Source organism: Hylobates moloch, unplaced genomic scaffold (assembly GCF_009828535.3).
Source record: "Hylobates moloch isolate HMO894 unplaced genomic scaffold, HMol_V3 SCAFFOLD_8, whole genome shotgun sequence".
NCBI lineage: Eukaryota > Metazoa > Chordata > Mammalia > Primates > Hylobatidae > Hylobates > Hylobates moloch.
Window position 1 is genome coordinate 39,716,849 of NW_026652283.1, and position 16,528 is coordinate 39,733,376.

The following is a 16,528-nucleotide window of genomic DNA, read 5'->3' on the forward strand; positions in this document are numbered from 1 at the left end:
TCATGACAGGAGGATGGCTTGGGACCAGGAGTTCGAGACTAGTCTAGTCAATCAACATAGCAAGACCCCATCTCTTAAAAATAAATAAATAAATAAATAAAATAGCCATACATGGCTAGTGACTACCATATTGGACGGTGCAAATCTAGACCTTGTTCTTCCTCTTCTACAAGGAACCCACCAGCCATCCTAGCTGATTATGAATGGGGCTGTCCAGCTCTGTCTGAGCTCAGCACCTCCACTGTCCCCTGGGCATTTCTACAAGACGTTCTGTATGCAGAGGGGACCCAGGTAAAACTGTAGTCTGATTCTGGACTCTTTCCCTGAGCTCTCCCGCCTATTACCAGCACCATCATTCTTCCTATCAGCCAGGTGTACAGTCTTGCCATCAGCTCACCTCTCTCCTTGGCCCCCCCAGAGAGAGTTAGTCATCCGTTTCTTCAGTCTCACAGCTGCCTTCCTCCAGGCTACCGTCTCCTCACTTGCTACCTCAGGAGTCTCCCAACTAAGAGATCTTCCCACTTCTCCCTACCCATTTAGCCTCTGCACTTGGCCTGATTAAACTCTGATTTCATCTCTCTGCTCTAAATCTTCCTGTACAGGTTAAGACCCAAACTGGTTCAACTGGCATCTGACGCCCTTTGCAAATGGCTCTACTCTCCCTCATCAACCCATCACACAAAGACAGCCCATCTAAAAGGATAGATTCTTTACACATGCCATCCGCACTCCTGCCTTCATATGAAGTTCCTCTTACTTTTTGGCCACCTCTCCTTCGAAGCCCAGCCTCAACTCCCACCTCCTCCTTCATGAAGCCCTCCCCAGTCACATAAGTTCTCAGTAGTCGTTTCTCTGAATTTTGAGTGTCTTCCTGTCTATATAATGTGTCTGGCACTTCAAGAAACATTAGTGTTTTGGAAAATGCCTTGGGCTTTGGAATAAAATAGAGCTGGTGATGTTACTGACTCCATCCATCACCTCATATGAAATCTCAAACAAATTACTTAATTTGCTTCCTCATTTGTAACATGGAAGTAATGCTACCTCAAAACGATAAACAAATACAATCTACATGGGTCACGAACCTAGCACGATGCCTGGTACACAGCAGACATTCAGGAACTGTTCCTCTCCCTCTTCTCCAACACTCCTAATCTCCCACTGCTTTAATAATGATGACTACCATTTATCAAGTACCTCTCATAGTTAGGTAATATGTTCAATGCTTCATGCATTGTGTCTGATTATCAGCCTTGTTTTACAAATAAGGATATTGAGGCCTAGAGCAGACAGCAGACATGCTCGAGGACATAGAGCCAGTAAATGGTGCAGCTGACATTAAAACCCAGATCTGCTTGACTCCAAAGTCCCACAGCCTCCCATTTTGCATGAGGACAACATCATCAATGAAACTATAAACTCCCAAGGGTAAGTACGATCTGAATAGAAGGTTTAAATCTGTTTCGATAACCAAGCAAAAGTATCAGCACAGTCAGTACAGGATATGTGGGAGTGTGGCTGTCACTGCTGGGTGGAGATCACGTTCTACCCTTCCTGAGCACCTATTAGACAGGTCTAGGAGGAGGTGTCCCCTCCTATCTTCTCAGTCACCAGCCTTTGCATCCCATTTCCAGCACACTGGAAGAACCTGCAAAACCATACGAGCAAAATACCTGCAAACCATGTGCTTCAGAACACCTGACAGTTCAAACTGAATGGATCAAGTGAGTAGGTTCAATGTTTGCCAGCAACATCATGCCCTGCACACACCACCAGGGGGACATTCCACGGGCTCTCTAAGTCTGAGACAGGGCCTTACATACTAGCAAAGAATTCATGGGGAAATAAACCAGTCTAGATCCAACTACCTAGAATATAAGTCAGGCTTTGTTCATGATGACAATGATAGTATTAAAAACATTAATAATATTAAGAGCAAATACTTGGCCAGGTGCAGTGGTTCATGCCTGTAATCCCAGCACTTTGGGAAGCCGAAGTGGGCGGATCAGCTGAGGTCAGGAGTTCAAGACCAGCTTGGCCAAAATGGCAAAACCCCGTTTCTACTAAAAATACAAAAAAATTAGCCAGGCGTGGTGGCAGCCACCTATAATCCCAGCTACTCGGGAGGCTGAGGCACAAGAATCACTTGACCCAGGAGGCAGAGGTTGCAGTGAGCCAAAATCATACAACTGCACTCCAGCCCGGGCAACAGAGCAAGACTACATCTCAAAAAAAAAAAAAAGAACAAATACTTAAGGCTTTTTTTTTTTTACTGTTATTATTCTCATTTTATTTTTTTTCCTTTTTTTTATTATTATACTTTAGGCTTTAGGGTACATGTGCACAATGTGCAGGTTTGTTACATATGTATCCATGTGCCGTGTTGGTTTGCTGCACCCATTAACTCGTCATTTAGCATTAGGTATATCTCCTAATGCTGTCCCTCCCCCCTCCCCCCTACTTAAGGCTTACTACACGTCGAGCACTGTTTAAATCACTTTACATATATTTTATCCTCACAACTACTCTATCAGGTAGGTGCTGTTATTATGTCCATGTTACAGACCAGGAGATATACACAGAGAAGTTAAATAACTTGCCCAAGAGCACACAGTAGTAAATGGCACACAGCCAGGGTTCAAACCCAGGGAATCTGAGCCAAGAGTCTGTACTCTCAACCAATAAACTATATCACTGATGAGAAAACGAGGGGCTCAGAAAGCATTTCTGGCAGAGAAAGTAACTTCAGCAAAAGCACAAAGATAGGGCATTATGGTATGCTTGGAAACAAGAAATAATAAGTAGGATAAATAAGTGGGGAAAAGTTTTATTTGAGAAGCACTAGGGATACAAAAGAAGAGCATGGCTGGGCGCGGTGGCTCATGCCTATAACCCCAGCACTTTGGGAGGCCGAGGCAGGCAGATCACTTGAGGTCAGGAGTTTGAGACCAACCTGGCCAACATGGAGAAACCCTGTCTCTACTAAAAATACAAATATTACCCAGGTGTGGTGGCGGGCACCTGTAATCCCAGCTATTTGGGAGGCTGAGGCAGGAGAATCACTTGGACCCAGGAGGCGGAGGTTGCAGTGAGCCGAGATCACACCATTGCACTCCAGCCTGGGCGACAGAGTGAGACTCTGTCTCAAAAAAAGAAGAAGAAGAAGAAGAAGAGTGTAAGAGTTAGGGCTCAAGTGCAACCTGAGTTCTATTTTCGACTCCGCCAATGACCAGGTGAGTGATCACAAGCACGTTACCTGCCCTCTCTAAGCCTCAATCTCCCAGCTGAAAAATAGAGATCCTCGGCCGGGCGCGGTGGCTCACGCCTGTAATCCCAGCACTTTGGGAGGCCGAGGCAGATGGATCACAAAGTCAGGAGATCAAGACCATCCTGGCTAACATGATGAAACCCCGTCTCTACTAAAAATACAAAAAATTAGCTGGGTGTGGTGGTGGGCGCCTATAGTCCCAGCTATTCAGGAGGCTGAGGCAGGAGAATGGCGTGAACACGGGAGGCGGAGTTTGCAGTGAGCCGAGATCGCGCCACTGCACTCCACGCTGGGCGACAGAGCAAGACTCCATCTCAAAAAAAATAAATAAATAAAAATAATAGAGATCCGCTTATGGAATTTTTGTGACACAGTGTAAGGCCCATGGACTCAAAGTAAGTGCTTAATAAATGGTAAGTGCTACTAATAATGATAACAATAGTATTAAATTTAGGCTAAACTGTAAGACTTCAAATGCCATGTAGAGTTTGGATTTTACTCTTATGACAAAAAGGAGCTAAGTGTTTACCTAGCACATAGAACACAGGGCAGGTAACTCTTGAGTGACATTCATAACACAGGGCACCTGGCATTGAAAAGAATGGAAAAAATCCATTTTTTCCATTTCAGCTTTGCCACCATCCCAAATTATTTCGTTACTTTCTTCAAAGTTAAATAACCATGTTTAGTTTTCTTTTTTCATTTCTTTTACATTTCTCAAATATCTCATGGCTTTAAAAAGAAGTGCCATAGATTCTATCACTTTTTTTTTTTTTTTTTTTGAGACGGAGTCTCGCTCTGTCGCCCAGGCTGGAGTGCAGTGGCGCAATCTCGGCTCACTGCAAGCTCTGCCTCCCGGGTTCACGCCATTCTCCTGCCTCAGCCTCTCCGAGTAGCTGGGACTACAGGCGCCCGCCACTGCGCCCGGCTAATTTTTGTATTTTTAGCAGCGACGGGGTTTCACCGTGGTCTCGATCTCCTGACCTCGTGATTCGCCCGCCTTGGCCTCCCAAAGTGCTGGGATTACAAGCTTGAGCCACCGCGCCCGGCCAGATTCTATCACTTAAAATGAACACAGGGCCAGGCGCAGTGCCTCATGCCTGTTATCTCCACACTTTGGGAGGCTGAGGCGGGAGGATCACCTGAAGTCAGGAGTTCGAGACCAGTCTGGCCAACATGGTGAAACCCTGTCTCTACTAAAAATACAAAAATGTTAAAAATAAATAAATAAATAAATAAAATAAAGACCAGGCGTGGTGGCTCACGCCTATAATCCTAGCACTTTGGGAAGCCAAGGCAGGTGGATCACCTGAGGTCAGGAGTTCGAGACCAGCCTGGCCAACATAGCAAAACTCCATCTCTACTAATACAAAAATTAGCCAGGCATGGTGGCAGGTGCCTGTAATCCCAGCTACTCAGGAGGCTGAGGCAGGAGAACTGCTTGAACCCAGGAGGTGGAGGCTGCAATGAGCCGAGATCACGCCACTGCACTCCAGCCTGGGCAACAGAGCAAGACTGTCTCAAAAAAATAAAAATAAATAAAAATGAGCTGGGTGTGGTGGCAGACACCTGTAGTCCTGGCTACATGGGAGGCTGAGGCAGGAGAACCACTTGAACATGGGAGGTGAAGGTTGCAGTGAGTTGAGATCATGCCACTGCACTTTAGCCTAGGTGACAGAGCTAGAATCTGTCTCAAAAAAAATAAAATAAAAATAACAAAAATAAATAAAAATTAGCCAGGCATGGTGGCACATGTCTGTAGTCCCAGCCACCTGGGAGGCTGAGGCAGGAGAACTGCTTGAAGAGGTGGATGTTGAGGTGAGTCGAGATCATGTCACTGCACTCCAGCCTGGGTGACAGAGCGAGACTCCGTCTCAAAAAATGAAATAAGCCAGGCACGGTGGCTCACGCGTGTAATCCCAGCACTTTGGGAGGCCGAGGCAGGTGGATCACAAGGTCAGGAGATCGAGACCATTCTGGCTAACATGGTAAAACCCTGTCTCTACTAAAAAAATACAAAAAATTAGTCCGGCGTGGTGGCGGGCGCCTGTAGTCCCAGCTACTTGGGAGGCTGAGGCAGGAGAATGGCGTGAACCCAGGAGGCAGGGTTTGCAGTGAGCCGAGATCACACCACTGCACTCCAGCCTGGGCCACAGAGTGAGACTCTGTCTCAAAAAAATAAATAAAATAAAATGAACACAGACATCTCTAAAAACACATCTCACGCCAAGCAAACCTGTAAGCTCTAGACTGAAAATCCAATTTGCATCCTGTGCAAATCCAACTTAGGCTGGCAAAGACTAAATATGATCAGTTTAGCTTTCAAGGAGGAAGACTACAGTGCAATTACTTTACGGCAACAGGTTGGTTAGTGGTGATAGGCCCCTGGAGAGATGACTTGAATTTTTCCTTCTCAGGCTTCCCTTCAGTGGGCCTTCTGTGAACTGTCTGTGGTCTGGTGATAAAGCTAAAAGAGAAGTTGGCAAGAGCAAACCAGGAAGGGGGGAGGGCAACGCGGAGACGCAGAGCACGCTCAAAGAGGAAGGGGGCAGGAGCTGTTGAGGCCACAAAGCACCTTGGGCTAGAAATTGTATAGGTCTCTACAATTCAATCAGAGACAGACATTTTTTGAGCACCTACTGATGTACAAGGCATTCGGCTCTCATTTGGGAAGGAGAGAGAATGCAAAATGCCAAAAGCAGCAAGTTCAAGCTTACAAAAATGTAGCTGAATGAGAAGTCAACAAATAGGTGAAAAAGTACAGGGCTTTATCCAGAAATAATAAGCAGTCAAGTTTGAAGTGAAAGGAAATGAAGATAAATTGTAGCAGGTAAGACCAGAGAAGCAGGCTGAGGTCAGGCAGTGCAGGACTTGACCACTTAACTAAGGAATTTGAACTTTATTCTATAGGCAACAGGGAGTGGTACAATATCCAAGTTCACATACAAAATAGTAGAACACGATCAAAGTTATGTTCTAAGGAGATCCCTAAGGGAGAGGGAAACTTGAGGTTGGGAAGACTTACAAGAAGACTACTGCAACAGTTCAGCTAAGAGGATACCAACATGAATGAGGGGGATTTTGAAATGTGGGTAGATAGGAGAGGCACTGAAGAAAAAAAATGAACAGAATTTGCTTATTAGACATGAGAGCAGAGGGAAGAGTCAAGGATGCCCTGAGGTTGTTAGTGATTGCATTCAGAAATATGAAAATGGAGGGAGGAAAGGAGTAAGTACAGTTCTTTTTTTTTTTTTTTTTTTTTTTGAGTTGGAGTCTCGCTGTGTCGCCCAGGCTGGAGTGCAGTAGTGTTATCTCTGCTCACTGCAACCTCCGTCTCCAGGGTTCAAGTGATTCTCCTGTCTCAGCTTCCCAAGTGGCACGCGGATTACAGACGCAAGCCACCATACCTGGCTAATTTTTGTATTTTTAGTAAAGACAGGTTTTCACCATGTTGGCCAGGCTGGTCTCAAACTCCTGACCTCAGGTGATCCACCCGCCTCAGCATCCTAAAGTGCTGGGATTACAGGCGTGAGCCACTGTGCCCAGCCAATGCAGTTCTTATGAGGAAGAAATCCCCCTAGGACAGACCCTGAAGAGAGCAGCCAGGTTCTCAGTTCTCAGAGGTGAGCACTTACCATTTCTTTTTCTTTCTCTTTTTTTTTTTTTTTGAGACAGAGTCTCGCTCTTGCCCAGGCTGGAGTGCAGTGGCGTGATCTCGGCTCACTGCAACCTCCGCCTCCGGGGTTCAAGCGATTCTTGTACCTCAGCCTCTTGACTAGCTGGGACTACAGGCATGTGCCACCCCGCCGGGCTAATATTTGTATTTTTAGTAGAAACAGGGTTTCGCCATGTTGGCCAGGCTGATCTCAAACTCCTGGCCTCAAGTGACCCGCCCATCTCAGCCTCCCAAAGTGCTGGGATTACAGGCATGAGCCACCGCTACTGGCCAGCATTTCCCATTTCTAATTGTATTTCCCAAATGAAAGCAGGTCTAAATACTTTAGCGTTGCTTAAGTCCTATGTGACTTTCCAGGAGGCAAACATTCACTCCCATTTTAAAGACATAAGAGGAAAGCTGAGACACGCGTTTAATATCGTACAAAGAGGTCAAGCGCGGTGGCTCATGCCTGTAATCCCAGTACTTTGGGAGGCAGAGGCGGGAAGATCACTTGAGGCCAGGAGTTTGAGACCAGCCTGGGCAACACAGGGACATCTCGTCTCTAAAAACAAAAAGAGGCTGGGCATGGTGGCTCACACCTGTAATGCCAGCACTTTCGGAGGCCAAGGCAGGCAAATCACTTGAGGTCAGGAATTCAAGACCAGCCTAGCCAACATGGTGAAACCCTGTCTCTACTAAAAATACAAAAATTAGTCCAGGCATGATGGCTCACGCCTATAATCCCAGCACTTTGGGAGGCCAAGGTGGGCGGATCACCTGAGATGAGGAGTTCAAGATTGGCCTGGCCAACATGTTGAAACCCCATCTTTACTGAAAATACAAAAAGTAGCCAGATGTGGTAGCACATGCCTGTAATCTCAGCTACTTGGGAGGCTGAGGCAGGAGAACTGCTTGAACCCGTGAGGCGGAGGCTGCAGCGAGCAGAGATCACACCACTGCACTCCAGCCTGGGTGACAGAGTGAGACTCTGTCTCGAAAAAAATAAATAAAATAAAAATAAAAAAGAGAAAGTAATAGTGTACCAAGGAACTATGATGAAAAGAAAAAGAAAAATGTCCGGGCCTCTTGACATCAACTTTGTTTAAATTCTCGTCATTGGCATTCCAAGAAAGAAAGTCTCTTCTCATTCATATTTGCTAGCTTCAGTTCATGTATGGATCACCGATAACAAAACTGTTAGAGCATAATTTATTTTATATATTTATCTATTTAAATTTAGAGATATCGCTATGTTGCCCAGGCTGGTCTGGAACTCGTCAAGCAAGACTCCTGCCTCAGCCTTCTGAGTAGCTGGGACTACAGGTGCGCACCACTGTGCCGGGCTAACGGTATATTTTAAGTAGCAAAGAAAAACATGCAAGTCAGCTAGCATCTATCCTCCAACAGTACAGTATCTTACCATTAATAAATATTGATGCCTCCCTCTTCCTGAACTGTCCCTCCCTGAGGATTTGTCTGTTCAAAGCTCCACTTCTAACTGAGTGTTTGTGGGTCACCTCACTTGCTCTCAACAATCACTGTAGAATTCCAAAACAAACTGTTTTCAGAAGAAAAAAAGAATCTTTAGGGGGTTCTCTAGTACTAGAAACAAAAAAATGGGTTAAATGGCCCAAAGAAGGAAAACGGAGAGGGGAACAACAAAAGGAAGAAGAAAAACAAATACAGTTCTCTTTTGTTTAAGGAAACAAAGTGACCTAAAATAAGTTACTTAGGAGCCTGCAGAGCTTCCCACAACGGTGGAAATGATGGGCAATATTTGTACTCTAAGATAAACAAAAGCAAATTTATTTTCTCCGTGCTAAAAGGATATGTTGGTCATGCAAGTTTTACCTATTAGTACTGACAAAACAAGATGAAAGAGAGAGTGAGAGAGAAAACCACCAGGGGCTATTTTGCTAACATGCTCTCTGGCTTCTACTCTGGTAAACTAGGTTACCCTTTATGTTACCCTGAGATATAAATAGCATTCATTTCCTTTCACTGGCCTGACAGGCTTTAATATTTTGTTTCCTGGGTCCAGAAGAAAAAATACTTAAACACATCCCCTTTTAAATTTGAGTTACTACAAAGCTGGTTCATTTTTTTTTGAGACGGAGTCTCACTGTTGTCAGGCTGGCATGCAGTGGCGTGATCTCAGCTCACTGCAACCTCCGCCTCCCGGGTTCAAGTGATTCCCCTGCCTCAGCCTCTCGAGTAGCTGGGATACAGGCGCACGCCACCACGCCCAGCTAATTTTTTGTATTTTAGTAGAGATGGGGTTTCACCACGTTGGCCAGGATGGTCTTGAACTCCTGACCTTGTGATCCGCCCACCTCAGCCTCTGAAAGTGCTGGGATTACAGGCGTGAGCCACCACGCCTGGCGAAGCTGGCTCATTTCTAATCAACTTTGGATTAAAAAAAAAAACAAAATGTATTTGCCATTACTGCTTTGTTAAAATAGCCCAGAATGGCCCCTGTGGGACTCCTGAGTAACCATTTCCTTTTTAGTGCATAGTTAAAAATCCTCCAGAAGACAGCTCCAGGTCTTTGCGTGTACCCAGGATGCAATGCAGGTGAACATTTTACAGACTGACTTGGATAAGTACTGGGCCCTCTGCAGGATCCTCAGTGGGGTTTTCTGAATAAGAGCAACTTCAGTTGCTAGATGGAAATAATGAGGTATTTCTCCCAAATCAGACTTCACTCTTTTTAAGGAAAGAAAAAGCTGCACAAGGAAGTTAACAGCATCCCTGGTTATCTAGTGGTTAGGAAGAAAAAAAAAAGAAAAGAAAAAGATATTAACAACAGTTAGGCCAGGCGCGGTGGCTCACGTCTGTAATCTCAGCACTTTGGGAGGCCAAGGTGGGCAGATCACGAGGTCAGGAGATGGAGACCATCCTGGCCAACATGGTGAAACACCGTCTCTACTAAAAATACAAAAATTAGCTGGGTGTGGTGGTGTGTGGGTGCGTGCATGTAGTCCCAGCTATTTGGGAGGCTCAGGCAGGAAAATTGCTTGAACTCGGGAGGTGGAGGTTGCAGTGAGCCAAGATCGTGCCACTGCACTCCTAGCCTGGTGACACAGCAAGACTCCGTCTCAAAAAAAAAAAAAGAGCAGTTAAATAAGTGCAGGAGCAGAAAGACTCCTACCAATCTACCGATTCAACTACCAATCTAATGTCAGTGCAAGTTGGGCTTGGCGACTTGCAGTTGAAGAGGCCAAGAGAATCACATGAACAAGCTGCCACTCAACCAAGAGCATTACCTGACTTCAACACCACAACTTAGCTCCTAGACACTGGTCTGAACCTGAAGACATGGATTCCAGTCTGAAACTAGCTTCATTTCATTTTTCTTTTTCTTTTTTTTTTTTTTTTTGAGACGGAGTCTCGCTCTGTCACCCAGGCTGGAGTCCAGGGGCGTGATCTCAGCTCACTGCAAGCTCCGCCTCCCGAGTTCGCGCCATTCTCTTGCCTCAGCCTCCCGAGTAGCTGGGACTACAGGTGCCCACCACCACGCCCAGCTAATTTTTTTGTATTTTTAGTAGAGACGGGGTTTCACCATGTTAGGCAGGATGGTCTCGATCTCCTGACCTCGTGATCTGCCCGCCTTGGCCTCCCAAAGTGCTGGGATTACAGGCGTGAGCCACCACGCCCAGCCTCATTTTTCTACTATAATCTCTACCAAGCTCAACCTGACACTCCTGAATTCAGCAGAGACAAAGAAAAGAAAGGGCATTTTGAAAGAATCATCAAAGATCATTCCTATCTCTATTAATGCAAAGGCAAGGAATGAAGACCAGATTCACCTGTCCCCCAAAATGCCTGGGCCTCGAAGTTGCTCTATGCCCTTGTCTCACACTACAAGGAACACTGTCCTGCTGGGCCAACCCTATACTCTCTTACCTCTATCTATGTATTATCAGACCCCTCTCAGTCAGACTGCCAGCTCCTGAGGGGTGCCTTTGTTTCTCCTGCCGTGCATCAAAAACAGCTTTTTTTGGGGGGGGCGGGGGGGGACAGAGTCTTGCTCTTATCGCCCAGACTGGAGTGCAATGGCACGATCTCGGCTCACTGCAATCTCCACCTCCCAGGTTCAAGTGATTCTCCTGCCTCAGCCTCCCAAGCAGCAGGGATTACAGGTGCCCGCCACCATGCTCAGCTAAGTTCTGTTTTTTTTGGGTTTTTTTTTTTTTTGAGATGGAGTCTCGCCCAGGCTGGAGTGCAGTGGCGCGATCTTGGCTAACTGCAACCTCTGCCTCCTGGGTTGAAGCGGTTCTCCTGCCTCAGCCTCCCGAGTAGCTGGGACTATAGGCGCACACTACCATGCCCGGCTAATTTTTTTTGTATTTTTAGTAGAGATGGGGTTTCACCGTGTTAGCCAGGATGGTCTTGATCTCCTGACCTTGTGATCCGCCTGCCTCACCCTCCCAAAGTGCTGGGATTACAGGCATAAGCCACTGTGCTTGGCCTAATTTTTATATTTTTAGTAGAGACGGGATTTTGTCACGTTGCCCAGCCTGGTCTTGAATTCCTGATCTCGTGATCCGCCCACCTAGGCCTCCCAAAGTGCTGGGATTACAGGCATGAGCCACCGCACCCGGCCAAAAACAGCATTTTTAAGCAACCGTTTGCTTTGGTTTCTCTAGGCTATCAAGTAGTGGGTATTTTGATCATCTGCATATGGGAAAAAAACAAATCTACCACTCTGTTTCCCTTGGGGCCTGTATCGACATCCAGAGGCAGCCCAAAGGGTTCTTCCTACCTGTTACAGAAGATGTAACTCTCTTCTGAGGCCATAATAACTCTGGAAACAGAGATGACCCAAATAGAACTGGGGAGCTTGATACCATTTCTTACCAATTTTAGCAGGAGCAACTTAGCAATTAATAGTGTCACCCAGTCAGTTACTGTAGGTATTGTGATAAGACAAAAAAATTTTTTTTCTTTCTTATTTTTTTTTTTGAGATGGAGTCTCGCTCTGTCTCCCAGGCTGGAGTGCAGTGGCATGATCTCAGCTCACTGCAACCTCTGCCTCCTGGGTTCAAGCGGTTCTCCTATCTCAGCCTCCCAAGTACCTAGGATTATAGCCATGCGCCACTACACCCATCTAATTTTTGTATTTTTAGTAGAGACAGGGTTTTGCCATGTTGGCCAGGCTGGTCTCGAACTCTGACCTCGTGATCTGCCCGCCTCGGCCTTCCAAAGTGCTGGGATTAAAGGCGTGAGTCACCGTGCCCAGCCAGAAACAGCATTTTAGAGCAACCGTTTGCTTTGGGTTCTCTAGGCTATCAAAAAGTGGGTATTTTGATCATATGCATATAAGAAAAAACAATCCACTACTCTGTTTCCCTTGGGGCCTGTATCGACATCCAAAGGCAGCCCAAAGGGTTCTTCCTGTTACAGAAGATGTAACTCTCTTCTGAGGCCATAATAACTCTGGAAACAGAGATGACCCAAATAGAACTGAGGGGCTTGATACCATTTCTTACCAATTTTAGCAGGAGCAACTTAGCAATTAATAGTGTCACCCCACTTACTGTAGCTATTTTTTTTTTTTTTTTGAGATGGAGTCTTGCTGTCACCCAGGCTGGAGTGCAGTGATGAGATCTCAGCTTACTGCAAGCTCCGCCTCCCAGGTTCATGCCATTCTCCTGCCTCAGCCTCCCAAGTAGCTGGGACTACAGGTACCCGCCACCACGCCCAGCTAATTTTTTTGTATTTTTAGTAGAGACGGGGTTTCACCGTGTTAGCCAGGATGGTCTCGATCTCCTGACCTTGTGATCCGCCCACCTCGGCCTCCCAAAGTGCTGGGATTACAGGCGTGAACCACTGCACCCGGCCCTACTGTAGGTATTTTGAGACAAATTTTTATTTTTATTTTTTTTTGAGATGGAGTCTTGCTCTCCCAGGCTGGAATGCAATGGCACGATCTCGGCTCACTGCAACCTCTGCCTCCTGGGTTCAAGCGATTCTCCTACCTCAGCCTCCAGAGTACTTGGGAGTTACAGGCACCTGCCACCACGCCCGTCTGATTTTTGTATTTTTAGTAGTGATGGGGTTTCGCCATGTTGGCCAGGCTGGTCTCGAACTCCTGACGTCAGGTGATCAGCCCGCCTCGGCTTCCCACAGTGCTGGGATTACAGGCATGAGTCACCGCGCCTGGCTGACAACATTTTTAAAACTATTTATTTATTTATTTTAGAGACAGTCTCACTATGTTGCCTAGGCTGGAGTGCAGCAGCTAATTCACAGGATCAATCATAGTGCACATCACCCTCGAACTCCTGGGCTCAAGACTGCCACCTCAGCCTCTCAAGTGGCTGGGACTACAGGTACGCACCACCATGCTCAGCTTTCACATTATTTTAAAATAAAATAAAACCGAAACCTTAACAATAATTCCTCTCCAACATATGGCTAGTCTCTGTTTTTTGAAAGGAAATGAAAGATTGAGATCCCTGCACATTTCTCAGTCGGAGCAGCTAACTGGCTTCAGAGCTGGGTGGTCTGGCTTGTCATAGAAGACTAAGGGAATGAAGTGCTTGCATGGCCTGGCTGTGGTGTACTGGCTGAGAACACAGCACCCACCTCTTTCTGCTGCCATTGGCCTTGTCCTCCGCCAATTGTCTGGATTCTGGCAGTCTCTTGTGAAGGGGCAAGGAGATGATGCGCTCTTAAACTCTCACCCGTCCCGGCACCATAGCCCAGAATGTCATGGAAACTCAAGTGATACTGAACTCTGAGATAAGCCCCAGGAAGATGTAAACTATCAGCACCATCAGGCGCTTCAATCGCACCTTGTGGTGGCTGCAATGGAGAAACAAGCACCGAGGAAGTCCTCTGCTCACCTCGTTTCCTCTCATTTTACAAACTCTTGTGCAACATACCACTCCTCCCTGCCCCTCATAGTTTCCAAGCCTTGTAAGAGCAAGTGGAGTGCTGGCCCACACTTTACACAGCTACTTGACAGGCTCTTCGTTGCTGGCAAATGACTGTCACAAACAGGTACTAGGGGTCATGCTAAAGCTCACACATAAATGGAGCCTCACGGACACACCCAGGGGAAAAAAGAACCAGGGGCCCTTGCAGAAAACCCTGGAGCTGGACAAAAAAAGACAGGTCTGCAGGTCCTCCCAGAGCACGGACTCACCCAAGTTTCAGCCCTGAGCCTCCCATCTCCAAACGACAAGCTCCTGCTCAGCAACTGGCCTTCTGTGCTCCCCATTGTCCACCAACTGCTGGGTGGGAAAAAACCTAGTCCCTTAATAACCTGTAACTTCATCTTGGCCTCTAGTCCCAGAGTAGACAGGGCTCCCTAAGACTCCAGCCCTGTACACTGCGCTATCATCACAGGGGCTGAGAACTGACAGAGCCCCAACACATACCATACCTCACCCGAAGGAAGGCTCTATCATAGGCAGTGCACCGCTCCCCCACTCGCCCCACGCGACAAACTCGGAAGGTCAGGATTGAAGAGCAAGCTCAGATGGAGAAATAGGCCCAGAGAGGGGCAGCGAGTGGCCCGAGGTCACACAGCGAGTTCGGAACGGAGCTTTACTGAAACCCCAGCCTTCGGATTCTCGAGTACCCCATTCCCACCCGCCTTACCCTGGTCACGCCCGCCTGAGAAGACCATCACAGAACTTCTGCCCCAGTGTCCCCGCCTCCAGAGGGCCACCAGGACTTTGGTCTTCGCCCCGAGCGTCCACTGGCCAAACCGCCGACCCTGCCCACCCGAGGACCGGGACCACCGCCGCCCCCGGCCCAGCTCCCCAGCCCAGCTTCCCGCCGCCCGCCGGACCTGCAGAGTTGCGCTCCCGAGAGCCGGCGACGGCAGACATTTCCCTGCCTGCTTCCTCAAGCTCCTCATCCCGCCGCCCGTCCCGCGCGCTCCGCCCCCAGACGAACCCGCCCCCGTGTGCTCTCTCCATCAATCGAAAGCCTGTCTTCTCCATCGCTCCGCCCCAAAACAGAAGGGAGCCCGCCCCCTGTGGCCGGGCCTCCTCCAATCCCCACCACTCCTTCCGGGACGGATACCTGCCTCCGCCAATTGTCGCGTACCCTGGCCAGGTGCCTGGGGCCGAATTACAACCGCGCGGCGTTGGCATCTCCAGGTCCAGCTCTGCGCACCTGTACCGAGACAGCCACAGGAATTCAGGATCCCGGGTCGCAGAATCGAAGGCTGTGCAGGAACAGATGGGGCAGACTGAGCCACGGGCTTGAAGATCCGGCTCTGCGTGATTGTATTATCCCGAGAGACTCCGGCCCTGTTTCTGCCGCGCACAGAAGGGTTTTGTGCGCACTGAGGTTCAAATGCAAGAATAATTGTGAACACAAAAGTACTATTCCAAGGCAGAGACCACCGCCATTCCTTGAACCTCACGGTAACTATGTGCCAAGGTCTGTGCCTCGTATAAATATTATCTTCCTACTCCTCGTAACACACCTTTTATGAGGGAGGAAACTCTTATCCCAATTTTCTTTTCTTTTTTTTTTGAGACGGAGTCTCGCTCTGTCGCCCAAGCTGGAGTGCAGTGGAGCGATCTCCGCTCACTGCAACCTCTGCCTCCCGGATTCAAGCGATTCTCCTGCCTCAGCCTCCCGAGTAGCTGGGACTACAGGCACGTGCCACCATGCCCGGCTAATTTGTATTTTTAGTAGAGACGGGGTTTCACCATATTAGCCAGGATGGTCTTGATCTCCTGACCTCATGATCCACCTGCCTCGGCCTCCCAAAGTGTTGAGATTACAGGCGTGAGCCACCACCCCTGGCCTATTATCCCAATTTTATATACAAGGCAACCAAGTTCAGAGACGTTAAGTCTGAAGTCGCAGAGTGACTAGCAAAGTGGAAGATTCAAACAGATGTCAGAGGGTTGGGGGATTTCACCACCCATTACCTCCAGCAGCAGTTGGCAGCCCACTCCAGAGAAACACACTGTAAGTAAGCAGTGTGTTTACTATGAAATATATCAAGACAAGTCCTCTGTTTCTCCCTTAACCAGACTGCCACTCTCCTTCCTAGAAATTCTTGAGTCACCTCTATCTCTGATTCAAACCCTCTGACTCAAACTATCTGACTCTGGAACAATTGCTCTTAACCCTTCTGCTATCCTGCCTGCTCTGTTTGTAGAGCTGCATGAAACTGACTGAACTGAATGGGATTTGCAAGGACATGATATATGAGAAGAGTTGAGTTCCAGTCCTGACTATGGCACTGCCAGACACAGCTTTTAAGTTGTCTGCAGCATTTACATACTATTAACCCACACTTGGCCTTGTCTGATCCTCAAAAAACTCTGGATTATTGAAGAAGGCAAGTTTATAATTCCATTGTATAAATAAAAAAGCCGGCCGGGCGCGGTGGCTCAAGCCTGTAATCCCAGCACTTTGGGAGGCCGAGGCGGGCGGATCACGAGGTCAGGAGATCGAGACCATCCTGGCTAACATGGTGAAACCCCGTCTCTACTAAAAATACAAAAAAAATTAGCCGGGCGTGTTGGCGGGCGCCTGTAGTCCCAGCTACTCAGGAGGCTGAGGCAGGAGAATGGCGTGAACCCGGGAGGCAGAGCTTGCAGTGAGCCGAGATTGCGCCACTG

The 16,528-nt window shown here is 47.7% G+C and overlaps 1 protein-coding gene across 1 annotated transcript in view; it reads right to left on the bottom strand.

Moving 5' to 3' along the window:
* Nucleotides 1-15,313, bottom strand: part of INPP5B (inositol polyphosphate-5-phosphatase B) — a 79,912-nt gene extending 64,599 nt beyond the window's left edge. Inside the window, exon 1 of the mRNA XM_032160309.2 lies at nucleotides 14,991-15,313. The gene's annotated coding sequence lies outside the window, so the exon portion shown is untranslated. The remainder of the gene's footprint in view (nucleotides 1-14,990) is intronic.
* Nucleotides 15,314-16,528: the final 1,215 nt, after the last annotated feature.